The sequence below is a fragment of the Atractosteus spatula genome, chromosome 1 (genome assembly GCF_055471065.1).
Source record: "Atractosteus spatula isolate fAtrSpa1 chromosome 1, fAtrSpa1.hap1, whole genome shotgun sequence".
NCBI lineage: Eukaryota > Metazoa > Chordata > Actinopteri > Semionotiformes > Lepisosteidae > Atractosteus > Atractosteus spatula.
The window spans coordinates 37,662,279-37,672,500 of NC_142706.1; positions in this window are offsets into that span (position 1 = coordinate 37,662,279).

Below are 10,222 nucleotides of genomic sequence, written 5' to 3' on the forward strand. Positions count from 1 at the left end.
TATGTAGTTCTAATACCACCTCTGTTGTTTTACTACAAAATATTATCACAGATGCATTGTTAAACGTTTCACTGTACATCCTGTGTCCTGCATCAGAGAATGACATTTATTGTCCTATTAGAGTCATATACCCAATTTATTTCGAAAATTCTCTTACATTTCAAATTAAACTTGTTTACAAACCAGGCTGTTTATAAGTTTAGTGGTTTGCTATACAGCCCTTTTTCTGACTTGAAATGATAAACCGTTATTTTGAATGATGGGCAGCGATGCTGAAGAACAAGAACATATTTTTTGTATGCTGTGGTTTTTCTGCGTCAGTGACAATAGACAATGGAAGGTGCTGTTCTTAAAAATTGCTAGATGTTCATTATGAGTGTTTATGGGATGCTTCTGCAGTTAACAATATACAGCTTCCTTTGGTTTAGTTGGTTTAGTAAGTATTATATTCTCATTATTGCTGCTAAAATGTTCCAGATTATACTGTATTTGTCTGTGTTCAGTCTCTCTGTTCTTAAATTTAAACTTTTTCTTTGGTGTGTATTTTATCATACCTTTGTTTTGTGCTCAGTTTGCTGCTGAAATACAAAAGATTGAAGTAATGAAGATTGAAATAAAAATTAACATAAAGGCTGAGCCTTGGTCATACAGTAGGAATTTCCGTTTTCATTTTTCAATCTGGCCAGTCAGATTTTGTAAAAAAAAATTACTTTGTTTTGTAAAGAACATAACTTTAATTGTCTTAGCTGACTTGTGCTAAAGAAACTCTTTTGTCACGACAGCAGCTGCAGGTTTAGTTAAAATAATAAATTCATTACTTGTACCTGAATGCCTTACACATGGACAGAACATATTGCAGGTGGGAATCAGGATGTTGTATTTGATACTATAAGATATGATAAAACATTATTGATCGAATTTCAATTTTGATGACTAATCTATGTTTGTTTCCATAAAGATTATTATAACTAATATGTTCGTATATGGATTGTTCATATATTGTTCAAATGATTTATAAAGTGGGATCACTGTTCATCATTAAATGGTATTAATATGTTTTGATTAAAAATTAAAATTAAACTAAAATTTTCTTCCTATAATTTTTTTATAACCTTAATACATCAATGACTTTTAAACAAAACTGTCTGAAGGTTTTGAAAAAAATATGGACATTATTTTGTTTTTGCTTTCAGTGTCCAATTGTTGTAATTTTTTATGCTGTTTTAGTATTTCACTTATTTTTTCACTTGTGCTTCTTCTATTTCTTTACAAATCAAATCAAGCAATTTCATAGTAAATTATTCAACATACATAACATATTTTCCGATTATTTTATATTTATTTTATAATTTTAGATTATTTTATGTATTCTTTCCATAAACAGAAACAGGTCAAATTTGACCAAAATAAAAATACCAAACTCTATACTTTTATACATTTCATTTGGGATAAAGAATGTCAGAAATAAAGAATTATTCCTGAGAGAAAATAGGAAAAATCAAGAAATTTACTTAAATTTACTTATTTAATAAACATATTATACAATACTTAATAATACAACAATTTTCAGTAGTAGTAGCTGTCTGCACTTTTGCCAAAAATTGGCAGAGGTTTATGGGCTTTATTCTTACAGGTTTTAAAGTGTGTGGTTTCGAACGTTTCTTTGTGCATCGTTTACTAATTAAGGGTGAAGTTCTAGAACACTGTTTAGCACTGTTCCTCTTAAAACTATTTTGTGCTTTATCTTTAATCAATTTGTACAATCTTGTTTGTGGTTCTGAAAAGTCCACACACCTTGTATGTTACAGTTTTCAAGGCAAACACTTCTTACAATTCTGGATAATTACACAAATGATAGGAACTAGAGAGTTAAAAGAGCAATTTCCATCTTAATGGTCTAAAGTTATTAGAGCAGTATTTTTTATCTTTAAGAACACTATCAATGTGCAAATGGCTTGGTAATTTTATTATACGATACCAAATCTAATATCAACCAAATAAATGTCTTCAACATCTGCGTGAGCAGAGCTACAGTAAAATACCTCAAAGAAAGTTACCATTAAAGCTATCACTAATTCAACTTTTAGCATCACCACTTACAACGTTTCCATCACTCAAGATCTTTATGACTTACTGTAACTTTCCTTTAAGACTTAAAAGCTAACTGTAGTATAGGGCTCTCGAATACGGGTTCGTTTTCAAAACGTTAAGATTTGGGAGAGCAGCTAATATGAGATTACTGAGAGAGTCAAGAAGTTAAGGATGAGTAGATAATTAAATCGACATGATCTTATCCTTGTATTTTAAATTTGGTTTCAGTTTTAAGTTGGCACTGGATATACCTATAACTCCTCAGTTGTAGTTAGGAAGGACATAAGAGATGTTGAAAAATGTTTCTTAACTTTTGATCACTTAAATTGGTTGTTAGACACAGAACTGCTGACAAAAAGACAACGCTTGCAGACTTATTTCTTATATATCCCACTAATTCAATTATCTATTGAATTTATCATTTCAGAAAGGGGAATTGGTTACATTTTGTTTATGGTTTGGCAAGATTCAAGTTCCTCTTAGATAGAGACTTCATTTAATGTTGAAGTTGTGTTTTACATTGAGTAATTAATTTAGTTAATGGGGGTTAGGTCTTTTGTTAATCTTTTTTAGTGGGGTTCATATTGATATGCATTTAGTATTAGGCATAACAGTGCTTATAATTCTAAATCAATTACCTTCTAAAGCAAGAAGCTCACTGCACCTCAAACTCTATTTAAAACAGTTGAAGAAAATTAAGAGCATTTATTTCTACTTGTGGTTACAAATGTACCTTGGAATGATTCAAGATTCTTTCATTTTTATTTTCCAGAATGTTATAGTAATGCATTCAATAATTATTCATTATATTTTTCTTACATTATCTTTCTTACATGTATTAATAATGTAAGAAAAATGTAGTATTTTCAGTTTACAATATATAAATGTAACCCTGTAAAAAATGTAAATGTTATTTTTATTATAAACTGAGAAGACAACCATGTTTGTGACATCTTACAATATAACACACAAAATATATTAATGTATTTATTTATTTGTTTTATTTCTTAATAGCTGCAGAGGGAAAATTTATTGTCACTCAGTCTCCTGAGCGTATACATGCTGTTGAGGGGGGATCAGTTCACTTGCTCTGCTCTTGGAAAATGCAAGACGCTGTCCAAGCAAAAGTTGAATGGAAGAAAACTGACCCATCACACCCTAAACAAACAGTTATGCTACAAAGAGCAACCAGCATTGGTGAAGAGGATACCTCTGAATTCACGATCACTCAAGTCACTCTGAAAGATACAGGAACATACTGGTGCACCGTCACAGTCGAGATCCCTATTCTACTGAATGGGCAGGGAAAAGGAACTGTGCTTTTTGTACAAAAAAGTGAAAAGATCCCTGAAGGTAAGTAAAGCAGTTGCCTTTGTTTGATATTTCGTAAAATAGAAAAAGTGTGTGAGGTTTAACATTTAAATCCAGAGATAATAAGACCAATACCAATAAAATTATGGGAATACCACTTTTATGTTATACAGAATATCATAAAAATAAACTTTTTTTTATGTAGTGCCTTTAAAAGTACAGTATCTTCTCAAAAAGGAGTAGACCCAGAAACCAGTTCAATAAGATCTATTCTGAGCAAAAGCCTTCCTGAGTCTGGATCTGAATGCACTCAGGGTAGGGTATAGAATCCTTGGGTATGGAATTTCAGAGCTCTGTGGCATAGCAAGAGAAGGCTCTGTCTTCCACAGAGTGTAAGCAGCTGGGGTTAAGGGCCTTGTTCGGGGGCCCAACAGAGTAGGATTTCTTTGCCGGCCACGGGATTTGAACCATCACCCTTCCAGCCACAGGTGCAGATCCTTAGCCACAGTGCCACCACTCTGCCTCCTATAGGCGGACATTGTGAACACATGATATTTACATTTATAGTTTACAGCAAATGTTACACATAGAAATTGGTTCCCTGTTTCAGATAAGATTGCTTTGACTAGGCAAAAATTGTGATGCTTCTTGGGGGTGACGCATGGACATTCTCACAAGTAAAGTTACAGTAAGTACCAGACTAGCTCAATACCTCAGGACTAGACATTATTAGTACAGCACTTAGGCCAAATACAATAAAGCAAAGACTACCAGATAGTTCCCAAATGAATAATAGAACCGAGTCGATCGCATTGATTACAGCTAATGACTGCTGCCCTCCACAGTTAAGGAGACTAAATTAACCAATCAAACACTATAGACTAAGCAGGAGAGTTAAAACTACTAAAATTAAATCAAATAGGTAAGCTACTTAAAGCTATGTTTCTGTTATCTTTTAATTACAAAAATTACCAGAATTATTAAAAAAACATTGATATGAAAACATTTAAAGCATTTCCCAAGTGGTTCAAATTTGATTTGTATAAAGGCATAAAATATTATGAAATAGGTCCAGACAAATGTGATTACATTGCAAGTATCTAAAATAAAACCAATTAAATTAAACTAAGCTTAAATTAAACTAAGCTAGTCCATAATCCTGATTTTAGTAATACAACATTAGTAGTAGCATTATTTATAATGATTTGAGATCCCAATTTATTTTCTCTTTTTAATTTGCCAACATGCATTTTCATTTTCACAAGTTCATTGTTCCTTCTTACAATCCAGTATGATTTTTTTAAATATAGTAATGTCATGTGTGATAAAACAATACGTGATAGTATACTATACCTATGGTATGATTAATGACTTTCAGTCTAGTAATGTGCAAAATACAGTACACTACCAATCAAATTGACTCACCAGATAACAACACTTACAAAATACGGTTGGTCTGTTCTGCTTTTAGTAGTGCAATTTTAATAGTAGCATTATTTATAGTGATTTTAGATACTATTTTATTTTGCTGTTTTCCCCCCCCAACAGCTAAGACACATTTCCTCAAATGAGGCTCCATTTTACCAAACTAAACACAAAACAAAAGACACACAGTGATCTGTACAAACCTCAAACTTGTATGACAAAATCGAACACTCTGCTCAAAAATCTTCAATCTAAATCAAACTTTGCCTTCAGATGGCACACAAAAGCCATCAAATACACAGACACCACTGAATACCTATTAGGCACTGGTGAGATCTATTCAAAACACTACTATAAAAACCTGTTACTGCAATGAATCAGGGTCCATATGCTTTTAAGACCAACCTCTATACATTTTGAACTTTGCAACTTCATGCTACTGTAATCTACATAAATGAAATAAATGTGCAAGTAAAAGAACAATGTCACAATGTCAAATTACAAAAATTTCCCTGAATGTACAGGGCAGAAAACTGAAGTTGGATGAAAAAGTAAATGTAAAAATACACAATTCAAAAGCAAAGTACAGTAAAAATATTTCCCAAGTATTCAACTATGTAAAATAAGAAAAAAAACAGTTGCTATAAAGAGAGAAAAATCACATTTATTCTGCCTCAGCATCCTGTCTCTGGGCTGGATCAGGCCAGAGAATCTCATCTACGTCACAGGCAATGTAAGCTCTGGCCAGGCAGCGGGGGAAGTACCCCCTGGCAAGACTCCAAGGTAACGTCCCCACAAGCCTCCTCCATTGCCTGTTGAAGGTTTTCCCGCTCATATGGATTTCTGTCATATACCTTCCACCGCCATGCCGAGAAAAACGCCTCTATAGGGTTGAGGAATAGGGAATAGGGTGGAAGAAACAGGTTAGAGAATCTAGGATTGTGGATCCACCACAGCCGTGCGGTGGAAGCTGACGTTGTCCCAAATAACAACGAAATAATACTAATAATTGCTTACACTTATACAGTATAGTGCTTTTCTGGACACTCCACTCAAAGCGCTTTACAGGTAATGGGGACTCCCCTCCACCACAACCAATGTGCAGCATCCACCTGGATGATGCAACGGCAGCCATAGTACACCAGAATGCTCACCACACATCAGCTATCAGTGGGAGGATAGTAATGAAGCCAATTCATAGATGGAGATTATTAGGAGGCCATGATTGGTAAGGGCCAATGGGAAATTTGGCCAGGATGGCAGGGTTACACCCCTACTCTTTTCGAGAAACGCCCTGGGATTTTTAATGACCACAGAGAGTCAGGACCTTGGTTTTACATCTCATCCGAAGGCCGGTACCTGTTTACAGTCTAGTGTCACCTTTGCTATACTGGGACATTAGGACCCACATAGACCGCAGGGTGAGCGCCCCCTGTTGGCCCCATTAACACTGCTTCCAGCAGCAACCTTAGTTTTTCCCAGGAGGTCTCCCATCCAGGAACTGACCAGGCTCACACCTGCTTAGCTTCAATGGGTTGCCAGTTGTGAGTTGCAGGGTGATATGGCTGCTGGCCATATCATATAATTCTAGTACCAACACAATTAATATATGTGAAGTGGGGTTCCTGTATAAACCATTACAACAGTCTGACTGCCATGTCTTTCTCTTTTTCTTCTTTGTCAATACATGGCCCATAACATTCATCCTGCTATTTGAAAACTCTTTGGCTCATTAACTCCTGTCAATCTGACATGCTAAGTGTCATGCTAGGTTGCTAGGTGCCTGTACAGCCAACATTTTGCTCTGAAAGTGCCTGTTTCTTTGGAACTGTTGCTTAATTTGAGGTTAACAAGTTTTCTGACCAACTAAAACTGCTTCTGATTTGCACCTCACAGCTTGCTGTGATGATATTCCTATCTGCAGACGATCATCAGTTGTTTGGCAAAATATAGTTTCTAATGAAAACAGCTCCTGTTTAAAGTTTAGTTAATCAACTCCAGAGCTGGTTGGTATCATTTTAGTTACAACGCTTTTCCAATATGATGAAATAGTGTTCCTTTTCCCTCATAATCCAGAATGGGCACATGACCACCATATTTTGTCTCTTGTCAATACACATCTCACACCACAAACTACTCCTGTGTAAACAAACATTGTTTGGCCTAAGTAAAGCTGCTAGATAACGTTCAAGTGGCAATATGATTCACTTATCTCAAAACAGGGGTCCTGTTTAAATCAGGCTACCTGACTGACCAATTTGTTCTCAAATACTACTGTTAAAATTGATTGACTAGAAACATGTCAGGTTTATCACACTAAACCATGTCTCAGACTTGTGCATCCAATGCTGCAGCTGATGTTTCATGTCTAAAGTGGGTCATCAACTGCTGGCTGATGCTTCAAATTGCTAACTGCTTCACAAACACTTTGGCCAATAAACCACAAAACTGGTGGGTATCATTCTAGCTTCCCCTTAGTTTACTTGTTGTAAACTCTTTTAATATAATACTTGAATGTTGCCATAACCGCTTGCAGCGACTTTTTAGAACTGCTCCTTCTAGTACAACATTTACAACAAACTAAGAGACACAAACTTTATGAAGTAACATTTTTTATTTAACATTTTATTTTACTTTTTATTTATTTTCATATAAAAACACTCAGACGCAAAGCTCTTACTAAACGCACATGTTAAGTTACAGATTTTTTTTTCTTGTTTTGTTTTAGACACAGACAGCACCATGAAGTGGACAGTCTCATACATCTTGCGGTGTCTTCCCTTTCTCACACTGCTGACAGCTGTTTTCTATCTGTGCAGAGGGGAGAAGAAAGGGCCAGGTACTGACTAACGATATATCAGGACACGATAAATGAATTACAATATAATGACCAAATTCAAGTATAAAACAATTCTTACTAGAGAGGATCCAGATTCTCAGAACTAGTTAACATAAAAAGCAGAGCTGGGCACCAAAAAACACAATGTTAGAGAAATGCTGGTCCATAACAGTAAGATGAAAATTAAAATTCTCCATAATAATAATAATGTTCTTCCTTTCTAAGACATGAACAGCACAAAGGACAATAAAAATAAGAAAAGCAATGCCCTAAAGGCAAAAGTAAGTAATTTGCATAAGAAAGAATAAAGTGGAATTCTTAACAAAGTTCAGTTGTAAAAAATATGTACACTTTCACTAGATCCAGAGACTGACGAAATGTCCAGACTTGGGGAGTTAGAAATAAAAGAAAAGGCTTCATAAAGACTAAAATAATTTAAAAAAATACTTTTATTTTTCCAAATGCTTTCATCTGATGTATTTGCCTGTAACTGCAGTTTATTAACTACAGTTTATGTCTCCTTTTTATATTTTTAGGATGGTAAAGAAAAGATGCCAATGTTTTATACCACCTTCTTAATGATAAATCAGAAATCACTCTATAAATTGTTCATAGGAAACTATTGCTAAAACTAAAGAGATGTTTTGTATTTTCATTGTTTTTTAGCTAATGCAAATGCTAATGAAGAGTCAAGTGGTGATGAAAATGTACCTGCGTCATTGGAGCCTGCTTCCCCACAGGAGAGCTCAGAGCTCAAATAATACTCTTTCCAGTTCTTTTTTTTACATTATCTTATAAAAAACAAGCTGAAAAGTGTCACTTTTTACAAACTGTAGTAGATCATGTTTAGTGATTGTGTTCAAACAATTTCTGGTGTAAAAATTATTTAATGTTTGTCTAGGTGAAGTACATTTCTAAATAAAAAAAATTGTAATAAATTTTTACTCACTCAGTCATTCATATATTTTGAAGCACCAGCTGAGATGCTTAATAAAGATAAGAGCACACAAAACCTAAGGGTTAGTTTAAAAAATGTTTTTAAAACCATTGTATGTTTTGTCTGTTACCTTTTAATTGTTATATTCTTATCTCACTCCTCAATAAACCTGAAGTCTCTCCCTGACATGCTGTAACCTCTTTCCCTGATACAGAAACACCAGACTATCTCACACTTATATTTATCTTTTATCAGTTGTATACTTTACCTGACCACGGTAAGAGATAGCAAAGAGAAACAGCCTCTGACGAAGTACAGGCTCACCAAACACAGCCTGGCCATAGAAACTGCACAACACAGGCAGACCTGGCTGCCTAGAGAAGACAGGCTGTTCTCCCACTGCCAGTGGTGAGAAGCAGAGACAGAGTGCACTGTGAGAAATACTCTGGAATTAGGCAAATCTTCTTCCCTACAATAACAAATATAATCACAGAATTCTAATACCTAATACCAGTATCCAAACTGCTTCCAATCGTACAGGGAAAGGAAACTCAGTAGAGCTGGAAACCCAGTATGTGATCTTCTGTCACAGCCTCAGGAACATACAGATGTCCAATCATAATATTTGTCGAAGAAAACTGAGTCTTCACTCAGGTTAGGAGATTGTCAAACAGAGATCTTTAATACAATCAGCTGAAGGGGAGCACATCACTGAGATAGTGTTTCCCCTAGCACTCAAGACATGCTCACTGGACTGAAGTTATACTTTCCTTTTTATACATTAAAAGTAGGCAAGACTTTAACATATCAAAAGAACATACAGGGAAAGGGGCAGTGTCAGAAGTCAAACAAACAGGACAGGGGGATGCCATTTGGCATCCTACAATCTGTTTCATTTCTCTCTGGTTGAATGGGTGTGAGGAATCACAGGCTTTGGTTTGCACCTAAGACAGTGGTCTTAGGTGTGAACAGAAAACCTTTCCCGCGCATAGTCACTGTCCTGACCTTTTGACTCGGTCTTCCACATATTGTACTGTAAAAGCCTATAAATGTCTGTATTTAACAGACAAGTATCTATTCTTCATTTGTCTGTATTTTGTTAACATGTCACAACTTGGAAAAATATGTGCCTAATTCACTTAAATATATTTAAATATTGTTGAAAAATACATTTTTATAAAAAGCATTAAATTAAGTGAATTAACAAACAATGATGTTTCAAATTAATAGGACTACTGTTTGTTCTGTAACTGTATGTGTATACAGTGTACAATTATTCATTTTCTAATGACAACAATTCATCCTGGAGAGGGTGGAAATCCATCACAGGGCACACACACACACCAAGTCATATTTTCCCTGAACTGAATTAACCTACCAGTAAGTCTTTGGACTGTTGGAGGAAACCAGAGCACCCGGAGGAAACCGACATGATCAAGGGAGAACATATGAACTCCACACAGATAGCACCCCATGAATTGAACCCAGAGCTCCAGCACTGCTGGGAACAGAGTAAATCTAGAGCCTGTAAAGATACAGCCACAGACCCACCCTGTAAGGATTATGTATTGAACTAATAAACATCTACAGCCAAAGACCATTTGAGAATGGTGTTTTGT